Source organism: Heterodontus francisci, chromosome 18 (assembly GCF_036365525.1).
Source record: "Heterodontus francisci isolate sHetFra1 chromosome 18, sHetFra1.hap1, whole genome shotgun sequence".
NCBI classification, from domain to species: Eukaryota; Metazoa; Chordata; class Chondrichthyes; order Heterodontiformes; family Heterodontidae; genus Heterodontus; species Heterodontus francisci.
Genome location: NC_090388.1, coordinates 76,626,512 through 76,647,496, shown reverse-complemented (window position 1 = coordinate 76,647,496; position 20,985 = coordinate 76,626,512). Strand labels below are relative to the sequence as shown.

The following is a 20,985-nucleotide window of genomic DNA, read 5'->3' as shown; positions in this document are numbered from 1 at the left end:
GGACTGGCACTTCTGTCAGTCCGCCTGACCTCGTCCTAAATCCCATTGGGACGGAACAATTTACATATGAGAGTCTGGCAGGTGCGCCAGTCGAAGTGCCAGTTGTTACAACCAGCTGAGAAAGGTGTCTAGGGGTCCCTTTTAGCCTTCACCTGGTCTTATTGTAACAGGGTTTATATTTTTAAACACATTGTATTTTTAGCTCCCCCTTGGTGTATTCTTGTTCACTGCTTTCCAATTATAAGGCAAAGAAATTAGCACAAACAGGTTTTTTTAGGTTTAAAGAAGAAAAGTGAAATTTATTAAAACTTAAACTCTAATTCGGTTAACGCCTACGGATACACGCCGCAGCCCATGCTAGCATGCATATGCGATACGCACATGCAAATAGAGACAGAAAAGAGCAGAAGAAAAATAAAAAAAGAGGGTTGAGGCAATATCAGAAGAGTTTTTTGTTACTGTGCTTCGAGCTCACTGTAGTCCTTTTGTAGGTAGTTCTTGCTTTTCGTTGAGGCCCTGTATTCTTCTTAAACCTTGTTCACTGTAGGAGATTTTTCTCTCTTGGGGTTCATGTGTCTTCAATGGGTCTTCAGTTCTGTGAGAAAGAGACGGGAGCAGACAGGAGAGAGATCTTTTCAGTCCAGGAGCAAAGAGCTTTCTAAGTTTTAAAACTCTGTGGCAAGTTCAAATTCAAAAAACTCCAACTGCCAGTTAGTTATGTGACTTAACTGGTGTATTGGGGAAGTAGGGACTGGATCCTTTGTTCCAACACTATCAGCCAAAATGTAAAAAAGGTCTTTCCGTCGAGGATCCTGGCAATTCCTTGTGATAGGCTCTCTTTTCTTCCCAGCAGCAATTTTAAGTTTTAATGCTCATGTGGCAAAATAATTTATGCCTCGTTCTTGGCAGGTGGGGGCCTGCATGACACAATGCGACTCAGGCACCTGTCCCACCCACCCAGTATCACTGTGCTCCATTAGGGGGAACAGGCTGATCTGGCTGAAGGCTCAACAGATGCAAACTTCACTTCCACGCTGCTCTCTTGCTGGTGACTCTATGACCTAAACAACAGCAACAACAACTTGCATTTACATAGCATCTTTAATGTAGGAAAATGTACCCTAGCGCTTCACAGGAGCGTAATCAGACAGAATATAAAAGAAGGGGATGTTGGAACAGGGTCAGATGTTTTAAGGAGTGTCTTAAAGGAGGAGAGAGGTGGAGGTGCAGAGAGGTTTAGGGAGGGAATTCCAGAGCTTAGGGCATCAGTGGCTGAAGGCAAGGCTGCCAATAAACAAGTGAAAGAAAGATGAGGACACATAAGAGGCCAGAACAGGAGGAGTACTGAGATCATGGAGGATTGTAGGGCTGGAGGAGATTACAGAGCTCGGAATGGGTGAGGCCATTTAGAAATTTAAAAACAAGGATCAAAATTTCAAAATTGAAGCATTGCTGGAGCAGGAGCAAAAGTAGGTCAGCGAGCACAGGAGTGATGGGTGAATGGGACTTAGTGTGAGTTAGGATACAGGCAGCAGAAATCATCTCTTTCTCTTTCTCCCTTCCTCATTACGTCAAAAAATGCACGGCCCATGTTCATTGTAAACTCAAAAATACAGGAAAATGCATTCAAATAATGTGATGAAATATAGGTATAATAGGCTTAATTAGTAGAATTTAGATATAATTAATACATTATACCTTTTAGAATTAAAAATTGAATAAATGGTCAGTTTTCAAGACTCACTAAAATTCCCTTTAAGTGCAAAGTTAAAAATCCATGAACATCCCTGTTACAATGGAATGTGTACTAGAAACGCCTTTTGTTAAATGAGAAACTATAATCCTAATTAGTTGATAATGTTAATGATATAGACAGACTGACTTAAGGAGATGGTACAAGGTACCATCAAAGAACCATCACAGATGATCAATCACAAAATGGAACGTTACCTACAAAAAACAGATGCCACGTAAACCCAATTTAACCCAAAAAGGCAAAAAAAGTAACTGCACAAATTTAATTTAAAATCTTTTAAGTAAAAAACACATTTATAAAGTTATGTCTTAGTGTTACTATAAAACACTACAAACATTTTGACCAGATAAAAGCTCACAACTCCATGTGAAGGGAATTCTCAGCAGATAATTAATTGGGAATAAGTAGCAAATTATATTACCATATATGGATAACGAAAGCGGGAAAAACATGCACAGAAAGGTAACACCTACATTCCAAAAGATGAGTTAATAGATGAGTAACTGTATAAACGTTAAAGTTTTGAATCAAAAAATTAGGGGTATTGAAATTCCTCATCAATACTTCTCAACCTATAGTAAGAATGGGTGACTGCATGACAAGAGAATTCTGCTCTTAACCAAGAGTGTTCTGTCTTGTTAGGCAGGAGGCTTACACGGGGAATTTAAGGTAACAGTTTACTTTGAATTTTGATGGATATTCTAAGTTATTTTGCTGTAACATTGTCAAGGTTAAAATTTTAAATTCTATTTTAGAAATAAGATTATGTTTTACATCTCTTAGTAATCTTTGATATTGTAGTATACTTATCCACTTAAAGGTGTATTGCATGATAAATTCTTTAATAAATATATAAAAGTTAATAAATTGTCTCATGTAGCATTCTGTATATAACTACAAGAACCCCCTCTCTGTGTCTCTTTAAGTGGAGAGATACCTATTGAAAAGAGTTCCCCAGACCCTTATAATATCTAGGATATTTATGATTTAGCCATAATTATTTTTTAAAAAGCTATCTGAAAGATGGTAATATTCTCTGTTAGTTTGCTTTCTTTGAAGGAAAACTAGTTCAATTGTTTGAACGCAAGTAAGTGTCTATAAGAGTTTGTCTGGTTTGAACTTAATTAAAGGAGATTCATAGGGATGTACTCATGATTTGGTTTAGTCCCTATAAGGTGTTAAAGTCATAAATCACTTCATTTGGCACCCAAAATGTGTCTTGTTGTTAACAGAATCCCGTACTAATCCATTTGCATTTAATAATTATTTTAGATTTGTAAGTACAGAAGGAATGTTTTACTGTCAGTGGTATTAAGACCCCGATTTAAGTATCTGGAGACGGCAAAATCTTAATTATGGTCTGTGGATCTTAAATCAGAACTCTATCATTCTACTTTTGAGGTTTGGAAATTTCCTTGAAAGTTCACTTTAAATCCTAGCTGCGATTAGGTCCTGACACATTCTAGCTCCTAGTTCGGATTCCATTCAGACATAATGGCTAATGTTGAAGGGATTGGCTTAATTTTCCCATTGGGTGATCCATCAACTTGTTTTAGTAGATTACAGAATCCCATTCCGCTGCCTCAAGCAGACCAGGTAATTGTCTTTGAGAGAAATAATTTTGATGCCGATGGTTCAGTTAGAGCTCATGGCACTATTGTGGCTGACACCCCAAGTGGAAGGGATAGAATGTATCTGGTGGGATAATCAGACTGATACCCCAGACCCACAACATTCCTTAATGATAAAGTGTATGTCTGCACAATTGGGTAGCCGAATGACTGGTGCACGACAGGGTGGGGGTATCCATGGTAGAATAGTAGGTCCTGGATCTCCCTACGTGCGTGGTGGCCATGGGTTTCGGATCAGATGGCTTCCTCACAATGAGGTTCGTGATCAGAATTTGCGGAAGAATTATAGACAGCTACTGATACATCACCTTCAAATGAAACAGGCCCTTGTTCAGGCTTTTGCTAATGATGGTGCTGCAGGCTTTCCTCTGCTGTGGGACAGCCAGTGCAGTCTCAAATTACACCCTGAGGCAATATGAATCTTAACTCTATATATGCCATGTGTGACAAGCCCAGTCTCAACAACCAAGATAAAACAAGGTGGAGTTTAAACAACCTTGATAGACACTTGTTGTCAAGGCTGTAGTACTGCACATTTATGGCAGCTCCTCTCCATGATGCTAAACTCTGCTCTAGACCCCCCCAATCAATAGGAGCAACAACTGGATTCAAATTTTGCCCACTTCCTGACTGCAACTCAGGGTGGGCATGTTATGGACTCAATTAAAGAAGTCCTTCAAAATACAGTCAGGTCAAATGGTTTGGTAGCTGCCTATCAATTAGGCAAGGACCTTACACATGGAAACTGGGAAATTGTACACAGTTGTCTGGCTAACTCGTATTAGAATTCTGCACTTAGACTAACCTGGGAAAGGGCATTGTCTGCTTATGCTGATGACCAGCAGAGGTGGGATAATGTTCAACGCATTATCTGCTCGAACCATACCTTGCTGGGTCTGCCCCATACTAAGCCTATGGTCCAATCGGATCCTAAGGTTAAAAATTATACAGAAAATGTCTTTGCTTCACACAGACAGGGACAGGATACGACCCGGGCTCCTTCTCGTTCCAGTCGCCCACCGACTCGTTCCTTTGGGCCCCCGGCCGGGCGCTCTTGGCAGTCTGCACCGCCATCTCGCCAGGAGCGTGAGCGGCATAACTCCCCGGAATGGTGGGAACAGTGTGGCATCACACCTCGTGGAGAGCAGGGTCAGCTGGGATCCCTATGGGGATGAATTTTACACTGGCCATGCCAATCACAGAGTAATAGGAGGATCCAGGGCTGACGGGCAGAGATCAGAAAGACTCTGACAGGATCGGCATCCACCCCATGGCGATAGTTGTGCCTGTAAGCCTTCTGATAGACCACCTAAGGGATCAGGAAAGCATGAAACTCCTAATAGGGAGTAAAGGCTGGCTCGGGTTTGCAAATGAAACCCGACCTGAGCCCGACAGAACCACATCCGACCCCAAGCCCGACCCGGCCCGAGTCCTTCCATTTATTCTCGCGCCCGACCTGACCCGACCCGACCATCAGTTAACGTACCTTGCATTTTTCACTTTGTTGCTGATCTGCACAAGCTTAAAATAACTGTAACAAAACCACCTTTCACACCCAAGAAGTAAATTAACATTGGAGCCACTTATCGGAGGTGGTGATAAAGTGTGTCTGACCCTGCTTGACCCGAGACGAACCCGAATGCCAGACCCAGAAGTGTGACCCGACCCAACCAGAACCCAACACATGTCATCGGGTCCTGTCAGGTACGGGTTGGGTAGCCGGCCTTTAAGAGGGAGGGTCGGATGTCAGTTAAAGTCATCCGAAATCAAGACAAGGCTGATAGTCAAGACTTGGAAGAATATGACTTTCCACAGTGAAGGGTTGGCACCCAGTCAGGGTCTCTTGAATTCCCCCATGCCCTGGTAACACTGCGCACTGCTGAACTGGTACAGGCACTCTTTGATACAGGAGCTGATTACTCCATCATGGATCCTGTAATTATAAAAACTCAGTGGTCAGATTTGGGGAGCCCGCTTTATCAGTTACCAGTCGGGGGATTCATACAGTGTAAGACACAGCTGATTGACTTTGATGAAATTCCTGTTACTATCTACAGCATCACGGTCACCCTAGAGGTGGGATTGGTACCTGATTTAGTTTGCTCTCTTATTATAGGACAGCCTGATATTAAACACTTCCTTAAGATCATGCCCAGGCCTGTGGAGGCGTCCACGGACCAGGATGTCCGACCAACGTATATTCAGGCACAGCTAGACTGCTCCTGCCTGGGGGAAGGGTGGGGTGGGGATAAGGGTGTTGTGGAGAAAATAACTTGCCTCAAGTCCAAAGGGTTTAAAGTAAATAAAGGTTTATTCAAACACCGGCGTAAGGGAGATGTGTCTGGTGAAACATCCAGAGGCTTCTCAATGAAACAGAGTCTGTATTACAAATTTATAGAATACAATAACCATTACTCATTTGTCCACACTACCCTGCCCCCATCCCCGACACATTCCAAAGCTGCAGCTTGATCAATAAACTGAGGTCTATTGTCTCACTAATCATCCCCCCATGTCATCTCCTCCCCATTCCTGAGGAATGGTGTTTCACAGTCCTGTGCCTCCTGCAATCACAGTTTTATCTCAAGGACACCATGTTTACACAGATGTAAAGGCAATTAGACTTCTGAGTTGTACAGCTTCCCACAACCACTGCCACGCATCCCATCATGCCCAGGTTCCTCACAACATCAGTGCTTCTATCTTCCTTCTAAGATTGTTAACGTATCCTAATGCTAAATGATATAGTAATATTGTCCTACTGGTCCCACTTCAGCCCCTCCTTTTGGACCCCTGGTCAGGCACACCACCTGACCCAGGCAGGACATTCCCAACATCCTCCACTCACCGATTGCTCCAGGGATCCTACTGGAGTTCAGTGGGCTTCAGATCTCCTTGTCTACCATTCTCTTATGGCTTCACCAAAGTCCTTTGACCTGGGCTGAGCCTGGAACCTCTATTCCATTATATAGTGTAATCTTCATATATATATTCACACATTTCACATTACCTAGGACAGGGGCTCTGACCACAGGGGATACCGGGGTGCACCCTTTGTTGGCCAGCATTACCATCTGCACTGCTTGGGATATCATCCGCCTTTGGTAACAACAAATACAGTGACGGACTACCAGGACAGGCGGCACAGTGGCGCAGTGGTTGGTGCAGTGGTTAGCACCGCAGCCTCACAGCCCCAGGGACCCGGGTTCGATTCTGGGTACTGCCTGTGCGGAGTTTGCAAGTTCTCCCTGTGACCGCGTGGGTTTTTGCCGGGTGCTCCGGTTTCCTCCCACAGCCAAAGACTTGCAGGTGATAGGTAAATTGGCCATTGTAAATTGCCCCTAGTGTAGGTAGGTGGTATGGAATATGGGATTACTGTAGGGTTAGTATAAATGGGTGGTCTTGGTCGGCACAGACTCGGTGGGCCGAAGGGCCTGTTTCAGTACTGTATCTCTAAAAATAAATTTAAAATGGACACAATGGCTGCAGTAATCCTTTCTACCTCCCAACAGTTATACTGCAGTCTTGCCATGTTGGCTCTATTACTGGCCGAGTCCTCCAACCTCCTAGCCAGGTTCATCTGTACCTTGCTCCTCGTGATTGCTTGACAGCTTTGCTCCATAAATCTCCTTATGAAGCTAGGGCCCTTTGCACCACCTCCCAGGCTGTTCTTCCCGGGACTTCGTCAATGTCTAACGATCCATCCCATCAGGAGCTGAATACATACCCCACGAGGGCCCTGCCCACAAGGTGGAAATCCCCCACCATAAAGGAGTCAGTGATCTGTAAACAAAAAGTGTGGTTATTTTCACAATCCAATCTTCTGTATAAGAACCTTGTCCTGTCCGTCAAAGCATCACTGTTTGGGGGAGGTTTGCACTGCCTTTATAGGCTTTTTCAAGAGGGCTGACTGATACCATTATAGCAGAGTCATTACTGATGGGTCTCAGTATTGCAAGAGCAAATGATGTAATGCTGCAACTCAGTACGACATTCCCATGCTGTCATCAAAAGCGTTCCATTTGAACCTGGAGTTATATACCCCCGGGATCCTACTTGATACACCAACTCATTCCTCACCACTCCCAGGGATATGAATTTGTATCCCCGTAATAATTCCATTGGCATGTTCTTGAGGTATACTCATCAGGAATTTGATTGTGTTCCCCACTCCCTCTGTTATAGGCCAGGTCTTTCCTCATGTATATTGATAAGATCTAATCTTTTCATAGCCTGATGTACGTGGCGGGGGGCCGTACCAAATCTTACATCTTCAATATCCGAAGCAACGTTATTTACCAAGTCCTGAGCCAACATATCACAGGCCCTTCCCTTTGAGTTCTCAATCAAATGGAGGCAGATTAGTGCATCCCACCATGATGTTCAGTCTGGTGTTGGACACCCTTGAGGTGCTCCCTCCTTTCGATAGTTTTGCGTACTGTCTTGGATGCAGGCGGGTGCTTCTGTGAATATTTACGGCGGGTGCCTCCCATGTTGCTGTGGTTACCAGGAGGACGATCACCTTTGCTGCCATTGCTGTAGTGGTTTACCTGAAACAAAATAATTAAGAGATCTGCTGCTGGCCCTCCTGTTGGCAGAAACAGAATGTGAATCATGTAGTTTGACTCGAGACCATTGGGAGTGGTGTCATCCCCTGCGGCATTCCTGGAAAATAAAATACCAATCCCATCACTTCAAGATTTTTCCTTTTCAATCTGTTTGTTCAGGATAAACCTGAACCAATTCTCTGAACTGATACATAGTGATGTTGTTTTCATATTTCGTCCAATATTTACTGTTGTCCAAGCAGAAACCACCAAGACTGTGTGTGTGGTTTTATTGTTTCCTAGCATCTCTTTAAATTTTAGGTTAGAATACCAACTCAAATTCATTTAATTTAATTCATCATCTCCAATTCATTGCAGATATCTGATCAAATTCCTGAAGCTGTCTGCAATCTTGTTCCAATAAGTTTTGAAAGTTGTATGGTTAGTTTAAACTGCGAGCGGAAAGGGTTAACTTTCTGTGAGTCTGAAAGGGGGTGGGGTGAACGTTCTCAGATGGACTAGAGATGATATCACCACCCCTTTACGTAGAGTTATAGAGTCATAGAGTTATACAGCAGAGAAACAGGCCCTTCGGCCCATCATGTCCATGTCGGCCATCAAGCACCTATCTATTCCAATCCCATTTTCTAGCACTAGGCTCATAGCCTTGTATGCTATGGCATTTCAAGTGCTCATCTAAATACTTCTTAATCATTGTGAGGGTTCCTGCCTCTATCATCCCTTCAGGCAGTGCGATCCAGATTCCAACCACCCTCTGAGTGAAAAAACTTTTCCTCAAATTCCCTCTAAACCTCCTGCCCCTTATCTTAAATCTATGCCCCTGGTTATTGACACCTTTGCTAAGGGAAAAAGTTTCTTCCTATCTATCCTATCAATGCCCCTCATAATTTTGTATACCTCAATCAGGTCCCCCCTCAGCCTTCTCTGCTCTAAGGAAAACTACCCTAGCCCATTCAATCTCTCTTCATAGCTGAAATGCGCCAGCGCAGGCAACATCCTGGTGAATCTCCTCTGCACCATCTCCAGAGCAATCACATCCTTCCTATAGTGTGGCAACCAGAACTGTACACAGTGCTCCAGTTGTGGCATAACCAGCGTCTTATACAGCTCCATCATATCCTCCCTGCTCTTATATTCTATGTCTCGGCTAATAAAGGTAAGTATTCCATATGCCTTCCTAACCACCTTAACTACCTGTGCTGCTGCCTTCGGTGATCTATGGTCAAGTACACCAAGGTCCCTCTAACCCTCTGTACTTCCTAGGGTCCTACCATCCACTGAATATTCCCTTGCCTTGTTAGTCCTCCCAAAATGCATCACCTCACACTTCTCAGGATTAAATTCCATTTGCCACTCCTCCGCCCATCTTACTAGCCCATCTATATTGTCCTCTAATCTAAGGCTTTCCTCCTCACTAATTACGACACCACCAATTTTCGTGTCATCTGCGAACTTATTTATCATACCTCCTATATTCATGTCTAAATCATTAATGTACACTACAAACAGCAAGGGTCCCAGCACCAATCCCTGCAGCACACCACTGGTCACAGGCTTCCAATCGCAAAAACAACCCTTGACCATCACCCTCTACCTCCTGCCACTAAGCCAATTTTGGATCCATTTCCCAAATTGCCCTGGGTCCCATGGGCTCTTACCTTCTTAACCAATCTCCCATGTGGGACCTTATCAAAAGCCTACAAAGACAGAACAAACCATGAGCTATGGAATAGTCTAAGCTCATACTTTTCAGACAAATAAGAAATTTCCCAATTAGCAGTATGCAACATTAAAAATTATCTTGTTCTCATGTGCATGAATGTATATCTGGATTAAAATTCCCACGTTTATCAAAATACAATCAGGTTGTGATTCTTGCCAGAAATCTCAATTCAAATCTTATAATTAAACATTTAGTTTGTTTACACCTACCTTTTGACCCAACTCATATTCCTCATTGTGAAATTATTTTTTGTAAAAATGTGCTGACACCCCTTTTGCACAAGCACCCTTTAGGGAAGAAAGCGTATTAAGACGTACACAGATACATTATCCACACAATTTCTGCAACACTCATTCACCTCAACAACTTAAGATAAAAAAAGAAAGGAAGTAAAGTGTATCAGTGGTCTTGGTCATTCATTTAAATCTGCCAAACCTCAAACAGTGGCCTCTCACAGGCATGGGGGAAGGAAAGGGTAGTCTTCGGGTTTTTCACCCACAGGAGCAATCGAATTGACAGTGCTGAGTGTCATTATCTATCGTCCCCCCCTTAAAGGAACCCTTCTCTCACTCCGCTTGCCAAAACAAAGTGTGTACTTTAACAGCTTCTTATCCATTTTATATAGCCATCAAAACTTTTAAACATCATACAGGACTCGGCCACTGAGGGTTAATAAGCCATTAGTTCGGTGACACAGACAGAGATAACACAGACAGACAAGGAAATCACAGCACACTAATATAATACATAAACAGAAACTTATGCACACACAAGTTTTCTCCCTTTTTAATTTTCCGACAGCATTTTAATTTACTGTGGTGCTTCCAACTTCTCCTAACCCTTCGCTGACTCCTGTCTATGTCTGCGCAAGCCAATGATAAAACAACCCCAAATTATTTACAGCCGACCTTCTTTGATCATTTATCTTTCCTCACGACTGCTACGCACCGCTCACCCATTCTCTTGGCCTTATGTGCCCATGACACAGAGCTACAACTCCCTTTTCCTTTTATCCTTCATCTATTTGTTTGTTCTTTATCTTAAATGACATTTTAGTTTCTTAAAAGTAACTTGCTAAATTACACTGGACTTTTTGCATCTCAAAGTTATTCCAAATTCAAATAACAGTGTTGCTGGGTTGATAGGTTTTGTTAATGTTTGATTGATTTCTTTCCAAAAGCAACATTTCTCTATATTTATAGAAACCACTTAGAATGGTTTTTTTTAAGTTTGTCTAAATTAGATTTTCCCCTCAACGTTCAAAACATCTGAATCAAGGAAGACAGCATTATAGATTAAACTCCAATTGTTTCCCAACTTTTAACATTTTGTAAGAGGTTCCTACCTCAAGGAATTTTTAATACAACAAAGATGACCCCAAATTCCAATCACAGCACTAAACATTTTAAAGTCAAAACTGCCAATGTTATATATGAGTGAGCCTTATCTCTGCAAGGTCACTAATGAAATTCCAGTCTTCCCAACTTAACAGGTCAGTTAACCTTAATAATTTAAATTTAGTTCAAACCAATGCTTATTAACTACACATAGAACAGAATAATATGTGCTCTTTTAAAATATAACATTCTTAAAACAAACTTTAAACATACAGAATCTTTTCCATATCTCCTTTGTTTATCCATCTCTCCCTTAAACCAATATCCAATTCCTGCCATTTGTGACCAGTCCAATTAAAATCGTATTTTAAACTTCAGATTGGATTTCTGCCAGATATCTTCAGACGTTCAAGGCTGAAGCTTATCTCGCAGAAAATTGTTCATTGCCTTTTCACAATTGCAAAACCAACTTTTTAAATAAAAATAAAAGCTTTAATTTAAAATATAATTAAATTTTTATATCCCATTTCTGGGTACACAATCTTAAATTGAAATGAACACACTCAACAATCACCTTCACACTTATTCAATTCCAAACAACTTAGAAAAAATGATTCCTGTAATGGGTTATGAATTCAAAGTACCAAAAATCTGCATTAAATTCCCAGTCCCCAGCCCAAGGAACACACAGGTTCAACTAGTTCACACCCAAAACATGACTCAAGGTTCCACAGAAATATACATGTGCAAGAATAGGACAAGAAACAGACTCATAGGCCGGAATTTTTTGGGTCCCGCTGACTCCAGGGCGGCTGGGTCGGAAGTGGCAAGAAATCCGAATCCACTCTGCGCCGCCCACCCACCGGCATCACTCGCGGGGCAGGCAATTAACGGCCTCTCGGCAGATTCGGCACCCGACAGGGCGTGGGCGGCTGGCTGATTCAGTGGATTTGGGGGCGAGGTCAATTAAAAAGGCAGAAAGCAGTACAATGGAGCAGATGCTCAGGGGAATACAGCGGAGGAGAAGTTGTGAGTGTAACTGCCGAGGTGACCAGCTGCCTGGAAAGTGAAGAAGTGAAGGACGACTGACAGTGCCCAGGGGCAGGAAAGGGGCAAACATTTGCAGAAGAAATCCAGATTGATGGAGGGGAGAAGGTTCAGCACAGCCCCCAGATTCTCAGAGGAATCTCTGCAGGTCCTCCTCCAGGTGCTGGAGGTGAGGTGGGACATATTATTCAACACCGATGGCCAAAGAAGGCCCGCAGAAGTGACCAAGAGGGCCTGGTTGGAGGTCGCCGAGGAGGTCAGCAGCCGCGCTGTGGTATGGAGGACATGGCTCCAGTGCCGCAGGCTGCTCAATGACGTGCTTCACTCTGCCCGGGTAAGGGGTACTCCCCAATAATCTCATTGTGAATGTGTCAGGGAAAGGTCAGTCTGTCCTAATGGGGCAAGGTGGAAACCAGCAATGAGCAGTCCTTGCCTGCTGCATCGTATTGGGGCACAGGACGGGCAGGTCTGGGATACATGGTGATCCAACAGTGTTCAAATTGGGCACTGCATTGCAGTAGCGCTGAAATGCAACAACAAACCCAATGGGTGAGGTTTGAGATACCAAATCATATGTCTAAACTAGTGTGCTTGTTTAAATAGGAGAAGAGGGCACTCAATGCCCGAGAGAGGTCCCGGTCCGGTGGTGGTCAGGGCAATCAGGCAGACCTGACAAGTATGGAGGAGGATGCCTTGATGCTGGCAGGGGAGGACAGAGGACGTACCGAGGCAGATGGCGAGGTTGGCGACCCTGGTCGTCAGTGTGAGTGACCCATAATGTGGTGGGAGGGTGTGGGGAGGGTGTTGGGGGGGCAGTTTCAGTGGTGATTGTCTCATGCACTGAAGTGTGCCAATAAAAGGTGATGCACACAGATGTGTGCAAACTGCAGTAAGGGACATGTGCTTCAATCTGTGGTGCTGATCAAACTGATCGATCTGATTTTCCCTCAAGTGAAGCACATCAGCGGCCGGGAGGGGTCTCGGAGGCTAACAGCCCCCCTCTGAGGATGAGGAAATCAGAGGGTGCACCGTCACATCATCGCATCTCACCAAGCGCCAGCGCAGAGACTTCCACCACGGTTGGGATTACTGTCTCCACGGAAATGATGTCATGGGTGTTAACACAGCACAGTCGTCGGACCAGCCATCAGAGGCAGAACTGACTGATGCCTCGCACACTTGGAGGAGTGTGGGAGGCCAGGCCGGTGCAGAGCCGCAAGCTGATGACGCGCCTCTGAGAACATCGATTCAGCGGGAGATGTTGCAGGTTCAACATGCAGTGCATGAACATCTGGCGGAGTTGCCAGAGGCGCTGCGAGCCATCTCTCATACCCTGGAAACTTCCATCCAGGGCATGTCAGCTGCTCTCAGGCATTTGTCCATCTGGCATCCTCCGTTGACAGATTGGCGGCTGCAGTGGAGGGGCCAGTACTGGAAGCCATCCGTGATCTCAGGGGGAGTCTAGCCTCCCTGGACCAGGCCATCAGGGCGCAAACTCAGATGCACATGTGGCAGGTCGAGGCAGCTCATCCCTCTGAGGTCAGCTTTGAGGACCAGTCGAGCCTCAGGAGGGCACAGGGGCTCCAGCCAATAGCACATGGGTGCTCCTCTCAGGGCGGTCCTGATGCATCATGCAGTCCCTTGCTCCCTCTGCTAGTGAGATGTCAACCACAAACTCCCAGGGTGTTAGAGGGTGCTCCTGATATTTCTCATGAGCACCCTGATATGCCGCGGCCTGTAAGGCTGCGAGCAGGCAGAGGATGACCATCAAAGTCATCAAGAGCAAGGCGGCAGCCCGATCAGCCACCTTCCTCTGGTGAGTCTGGTGGCGAGGGATCGTCCACAGGTAAGAACACCCGCAAACGTTTTAAGAAATCACAGTAACATCACTCCTGGTTCACTGGGTTACCTTCCAATTATTTATTTCAATTGCACATTACATCACTGTAAATAAATTTGTGCTTTGAACATTTAACTTTGCATATGTCGTCCATGAGATAGTATCAGGCATCGTTGCGCTGCTGAAGCTGTTATATATGAGACGTCACACACTCGGGTTGGATTCATCGTGACATGGTGTTGTTTTTAATCTGATCATCTCTTCCCTTGGATGTGTGTGTCTTTCCCCTCTCACAATCCCACAATGGCTCAGTGCATGCCACAATGTGATATCTGTGCATATCTATTAGGGCATCCCGGGTCTCTCTTGCTCTTAATTCCAGAGGACATTCTGCTTCCTCTCCCCTGCCATCATGTGGGTGGTGCCCATCATCCTCATCAGAAACTCCATCTTCATCTGATGTGCCTCACGGTTACCTTGAACATCCTCAATGGCGTCTCCCCTTTCCATCGCTAGGTTATGCAAGGCGCAGCAAATGACAATAATCCTGGATACCTGTGCTGGCGCAGACTGCAGTGATCCACCTGAGCAGTCCAGACACCTTAATCTCATCTTGAGCAGGCCAATCGTTTGTTCGATTGTCACTCTTGTGGTCGCATGGCTCTCATTGAAGCGTTCCTCAGCATGACCCCTTGGGATTCTCACAGGCGTCATCAGCCATGTTTTCAGAGGATAACCCCTGTTGCCCAGTATCCAACCTTCCAGTCTGTCTGGGGAACTGCAAAGAGCAGGCACCTGAGAGTTTCTGAGTTTCTATGCATTGTGGCAACTCCCTGGGTTCCGTGCACAAACCTGCATGATTCTCTTGCGATGATTGCATACAAGCTGAACGTTCAATAAATGGAAGTCTTTTTGGTTAATGAATGTCCCTGATTGACCTGCTGGTGATCTAATTGCCACATGTGTACAGTCTATCATGCCCTGAACCATTGGGAACCCAGCTATTGCGCTGAATCCTCTTGCTTGTTCAGCCTGGCTGGTGTCGTTCGTTTTGAAACTAATGAAATTGTTAGCATGTCTGAAGAGTGCATCAGTCACAACCTTTATACAGTGGTGCACAGCTGCTTGGGAGACTCCGGACAAGTCTGCTGTCGAAGCTTGGAAACAGCCACACGCATAAAAGTTAAGGGTGACAGTCACCTTTAGAGCAACTGGCATTGGATGGCCACTGAGGTAGTTTGAGGCTGCATCCACTGCCACCATCTCGCATAGAAATGTCCCAGTCTCACAAGACAGACGCAGCCTTCTTCTGCACTGGCGTTCTGACAGGTGCAGGTAGCTCAGACGCGGTCCGTATTCCCTGCCTGTTGGGTAGGCGTGTCTCCTGACATGTGTTCACTCTCGCCCGATTCTGCCACCTGCTCTCCCTCCCACATAATGGGGAGCCACTAGACCAGCCGATTGTGCATGCCCATGCCCAGCTGTCCTCTGTCCCTGATTGGGACATGGTCCTCCTTCTCTGAAGAGCTACCTCCAGAATGCACAATTCCCATCGTCGGACTGGTTACCAGATTCAATGACAGAAACTCTTAAGGTCCAGCTGTCAGGACAGGCACATACAACCCTTTCCTTCCGCTCACTGACTCAGGACAGATAGGTCCCGAGCTGCAGTGAGTCAGACTCAGTTGGAGCCCTCTGCACAAGCTACAAATATCAATATTTATATGACACACAAAAACTCTCATAGATAAGCAACACCAAATACTTTACCTTCAATGCCCTCACTGATTGCCTGCCTTCCGCCCTTTTAAAGCTGCCGGATCTCCGACACGATCACTGACCCGATTTACGGCCGTAAATTCCGACGGCCCACGTAAATTTGCAGTCAATTGGGATTCTCAACGACTTTAAATACTTTCAAATTACTTGTGGTCGGGCAGAGAGCGGCAACTCGATCGCGCCTGACTTCCTGGATCATAAAATGGCGCCTGTGCGTGATGACGCTGGGGACCCGACCTGACCTCATCGGATGCCATTTTACCACCCGGGCGCTTCCAAATTGACCCGATTAAGGTCGGTAAAATTCTGGCCATACTTTCAACATTAAAGCCAGACAACAAAGAGTTAACAACTCCACCTCACACAACTACACAGACATTGGAAGTTTTCAGTATTCATGCAGTCTCGAACAAAGACACATTAACTTGTTTTTACTCACATTTAAATTTCACTAAAACATATTGTTTAAATTGTCCCTCTTAACTCAGCCTGATATCTCTCACTTTCCCACCCCGGCTCTCGCCCTTCTAACACTTGTAACCTGTCTCGTTTCCTAAGTTAGCCGAGCTAATTCAGACTTTCCAGACTGACACGTGGTAAGATAACACTTGCATCATATAATTATTCCCTTTTGTCTGTTCTTTCCACCATTCTTTATACTTATCCAAGTTCCTCGAGGGATCCCAACCTTCTAAAGTTCTTCTTTTTGGCTGCCAAAACTTCGGTGAGTGACCCTTCAGGCCCCCACTCTGGATCCTTATTTGTCATGGCTGATGTTTTATAGTCTGACTGTTGTTACTACTTGTGTGGGTACGGACTTTTCACTACCCTACGATCGTTCCTACGTGGGAAAGAGACCTCTCATTTCCTCTCCGATCGTTCTGACTTACTATTTTGTGTGGGTGCGGACCTCTTGCCACCCTTCGCCTGGTTAACCCTGAGAACAATATCACCTCCTCATTTACCCAAGGAACCGTGATCTTGGCTCTGCGCTATCTTTAGTTACTCCACCCATGGGCCCGTCCTTTTGTTCGCATCCTCAAATTGGCCCATCAGCCTCCCATCCCGAGCCTCCCTATCTAATGGCTGGTAAAGTAAATGTACTCACCCACTGTCTGAGGCCAACATTCGACTGGGCACCGTGACTGAGCCTTGAGGATTCTGCTGACTACACCAAATTGTTGTGGAGAAAATAACTTGTCTCAAGTCCACGGGATTAAAGTAAATAAAGTTTTATTCATCGGCGTAAGGGAGAAGTGGCTGGTGAAACATCCAGAGGCTTCTCAATGAAAAAGAGTCTGTAATACAACTTTATAGAATACAATAACCATTACTCATTTGTCCACACTACCCCCCGACACATTCCAAAGCTTGATCAATAAACTGAAATGCATTGTCTCACTAATCATCCCCCCATGTCATCTCCTCCCCATTCCTGAGGCTGAGTGTTTTCACAGTCTATAATACCCTGTGCCTTCTGTAATCGCAGTCTTATCTCAAGGACACCATGTTTGCACAGATGTAAAGGCAATTAGACTTCTAAGTTGTACAGCTTCCCATAACCACTGCCATGCATCCCATCATGCCGTGGTTCCCCACAACTACAGCATTGCCATCTTCCTTCTAAGACTGTTAACGTATCCTAATGCTAAATAATATACTAATATTGTCTGACTGGTCCCACTTCAAGAGTCTTTTGGAACAGCTTCTAAACAGCGTCATCCGAATCAATGTGGCAAGGTAGATATAGAACCTCACTCTCTCGATGCAGGCTGGCACAAGCCCAGGAAACAGTGGCCTATTCAGGATCATAAAGGGAAATTAGATCAACTTGACACTAGGTGTCCTAATAAAAAATGCCCTCGAGAACTAATTCACCATTGTTTGGTGTCCCTAAACCTGATGGCAGATGGAGATTACACATCCCTTAATAAAGTGTTAGTACTAAACACTGCTCAACAGCAAAATTCCACTGCCCTTCTTTCCGGCATAAAAAGAGAAAAAAAATAATCTTGTATTGATTTGACTAATGGTTTTTGGTCTCACCCACTTAAAGAATCTGATTGGCAAAAGACTGCGATGACTGCCCCTGATGGTTTTCAATACTGTTGGACTAGATTACCCCAGGAATTTCAAAACAGTCCCATTCTTTTTTCTGCTCATGTTATCAATCTTTTAAAAGACCTGCCCAATGTTAACTCTTACGTGGACGACATTTATGTTTCACATAATGACCTCCAAGAACACTTGCAGGCTGTTGGTACAGTTTTATCCTGACTCACTGCTGCTAGATACCTGATCAACATTAAAAAGAGTCAGTTCATTCGAGAGGAAATAGATTTCTTCGGCCTCCGTATAACTGGGAATTGTTGGTGATTAACTCAGTCCTATAAAGGGAAACTAGACACAATTCAATATCCCCGAAACATGAAAAATCTGCAGGCAAGTTTAGGACTCCTGAACTTTGCTAGATCTTTTACACCAACCTTTGCTGAGCTCTTAGCACCTCTGTATGCTAGAGTAGGTGAGGCAGCTAAAGGCCCATTCATTTTTTCCCCAGATGATTACTTGAAATTACAGCAACTGTGCTGTGATGTACAGAAGGCTATAGATCTGGAGCAAAGGGACTTGAGGTCCCACTTAATCTTCTTGTGAAAACATCTCCTAAAGTAGCAGTTGCAGAATTTTACAATGAAAATCGCATTGTACCTGTTCAGTTTCATTCTTATAATTTTTCTAATGTTGAAAGACGGTACAACAAAAACGAGAGGATTATGATGATGATAGTTCAGAGCCTCATTAAAACACGACCCCTTCAAGGGATACACCCCATTACAATTTATACTGAAATACCAGACTTGAGATCAGTTTTGCGAATGGCCTCTGATGAGAGAAGAGCCATTCAAATCCGATACGACAAATGGGCCTCCTTTTTGAATGATCCTACACTTCTTTTTAAATTTCTATCCTCAGACATGGAGTCAGAACACCTCCCTGTTATGGAAGGTGATGATACTGAGGAGGGAGTTAAACAAGTACCTCTAAAACCACTTACAGATTATCAACAGGTTATTTACTGCGATGGGTCATCAGTGATGATTATAAAAGTGATATCCTAACAATCCTCAGCTGGGATGGGGATAGTAATAGGTACCTTTCGGGATTCTTATTCTTTCTATCCAGAGGAATTGTTATCCATACCACTTGGCCAATGGACAGCACAGTATGCTGAAGCTGCAGCATTACAGTATGCTTTAGAAAATGCAGACCTTATTAAGCCCACATTGATTTGTACAGATAGTGACTATTGTAAACCGGCTTACAATCAAGACTTTGTGTTCTGGGAGTGAACAGGCTTTACCAATCATAAAGGCAAACCCATAAAACACAAGTCATTGTGGGAAGATATTCTTCATTTGCAAAAGGAGGAACTAATTGTCAGGTAATTCATGTACCCGGGCATACCACTGGTTCAGTACATTCAAAGGGTAACAGTCTTGCAAATGGACAGGCAAAACATTCAGTCTGCATGACGCCCCCTCGAGAGGGGCCTGTCATAGTTAATATAATCACTAGGGCAGAACAGGCAGTTAATCAGGATGAGGGACTGATTCAGCTATTAGACCCGATGAAAGAGAATCCAAAAGAATATCCATCAAAGTACTTCTATTTGGAGATCTTGACTGGTAGTGTACTGGTTAAGTTGCCCAAAGGTGTCCAGGAGGTATCCCCGAGTCACAAACAAGAACAGCTTGTAAAAGAAGCTCACGAGGGTATAGGTCAGGCACATAGTGGTGCCCAAACAACATTCTGTAAATTGACTCCTTTATATTGGTGGTTAGACATGCTTAAAGCCTGTAAAACATGCACGGCAAATTGTGAGTCGTGTAATTTAACCAACAAATCATCACTTATTAAACCGCCACCATTGGCTCCTGTGAAGCCTAATAAATCAATGGAGAATTTTTTTGTTGATTTCATTGGACCACTTCAATGGGATATAAACATGTTCATGTTTTATGTTGATGGCTGCACTTCTTTCTGCTGGCTGGTCCCCACTAAACTGTTTCGTAAACCACACTTGTCAATTCTATTACTGACATCATTACTGTAGCTGGTGCACCCAAAATGCTGCACTCTGATCAAGGCGGAGCATTTGTTTCCAAGGTTTTCCAAGACTATTGTGTGCAAAGGGGGATTAGGATAGATCATAGCACACCACGTCATCCGCAGTCAGTGGGACTGGTGGAACGTAAACACCAGGAAGTAAAAAAGCTATTGACCAAACTGTTGAGAATCAGAGGGAATAAGTGGGCTGCCATCATTCCGGAGGTGCAGCTGTCACTAAATAACGTACCCACGTGTGCATCAGGGACAGTGTTCCCTAGAACACCGTATTATTTCATGTATGGTGTTGAGTTGCAGACACCACTTACTCATGGTTCTTTCATTGGCTCTATGCTTCCTGTCTCCTTGTCCTGACAACAACAATTAGATTTGAAACAAGAAATAACAGATCAAATTCATGAAATTGATCAGAGGATCAGAGAGAAGAATAGACAAAAACAGGTAACTAACAAAGCTTGTCAACCTGTAACCGGCGAGTGGGTTCAGGAGAAAAAGTTTGAACAGAAACCTGGTTTGAGACCTAAGTGGAAGAAACCTGTTCAAAATACATTCTGTTATTAAAGAAAGAAGTGTCAAAATATTTGCTAACCAGCCGAATGGCAAGCAATCTCTTAAAATTGTCTCTTTAGACAACCTGAAGAGGTGTTCTGAAGGGTACAGGAATGGAGGAACAGTACAAGGTGCAGTCGTACACTATCTTTCAGGACCCAGCCTGGAGGATGGCATCGGAAACAACGCGAATTGAACTACAACTAACTGCGTCAATAACAGTTCCTCACCCACGCAGGACTTTGCAGCGTTTCAAAATTCTACTCTGAATCTTTTAAGATTTCATGCACTTATGACGGGATGTCTGAAATTGATCGAATGCTCACTGATGATTGCAGAAAGAAGCACCCCAGCTCGTCAGACAACAAGTATCGCCTAGCATCATCTTGCCTGCCTCGAGATTGGCATCTGAAATTTTTTGTTAAAGGTCTTCCGGATGCAAGCAGTGCATGTGACATGCTAGAAATGGCTTACTACTTGAACACCTCACACTATGCAATTTCCTGCAGAGATCAAACATTTTACTGCATTTGACCCAAGTGACATATGGAGGGGAGGTAATGCATGTGATGGTCCCATTCATTATAACATTGGGAAAGTGCGATGGCACAAAGGAAAACATGGCAG

At 44.2% G+C, this 20,985-nt stretch overlaps 1 long non-coding RNA gene across 1 annotated transcript in view; it reads right to left on the bottom strand.

Annotated features, from left to right (window-relative positions):
- Nucleotides 1–381: 381 nt before the first annotated feature.
- The window catches only part of LOC137379736 (uncharacterized), a 44,074-nt gene continuing 23,470 nt past the window's right edge, over nucleotides 382–20,985 (bottom strand). The window contains exons 2-4 of the long non-coding RNA XR_010976898.1: nucleotides 16,790–16,990; nucleotides 6,974–7,170; nucleotides 382–595 (exon numbers count right to left, since the gene is read on the bottom strand). This is a non-coding gene — a long non-coding RNA (uncharacterized lncRNA). The remainder of the gene's footprint in view (nucleotides 596–6,973; nucleotides 7,171–16,789; nucleotides 16,991–20,985) is intronic.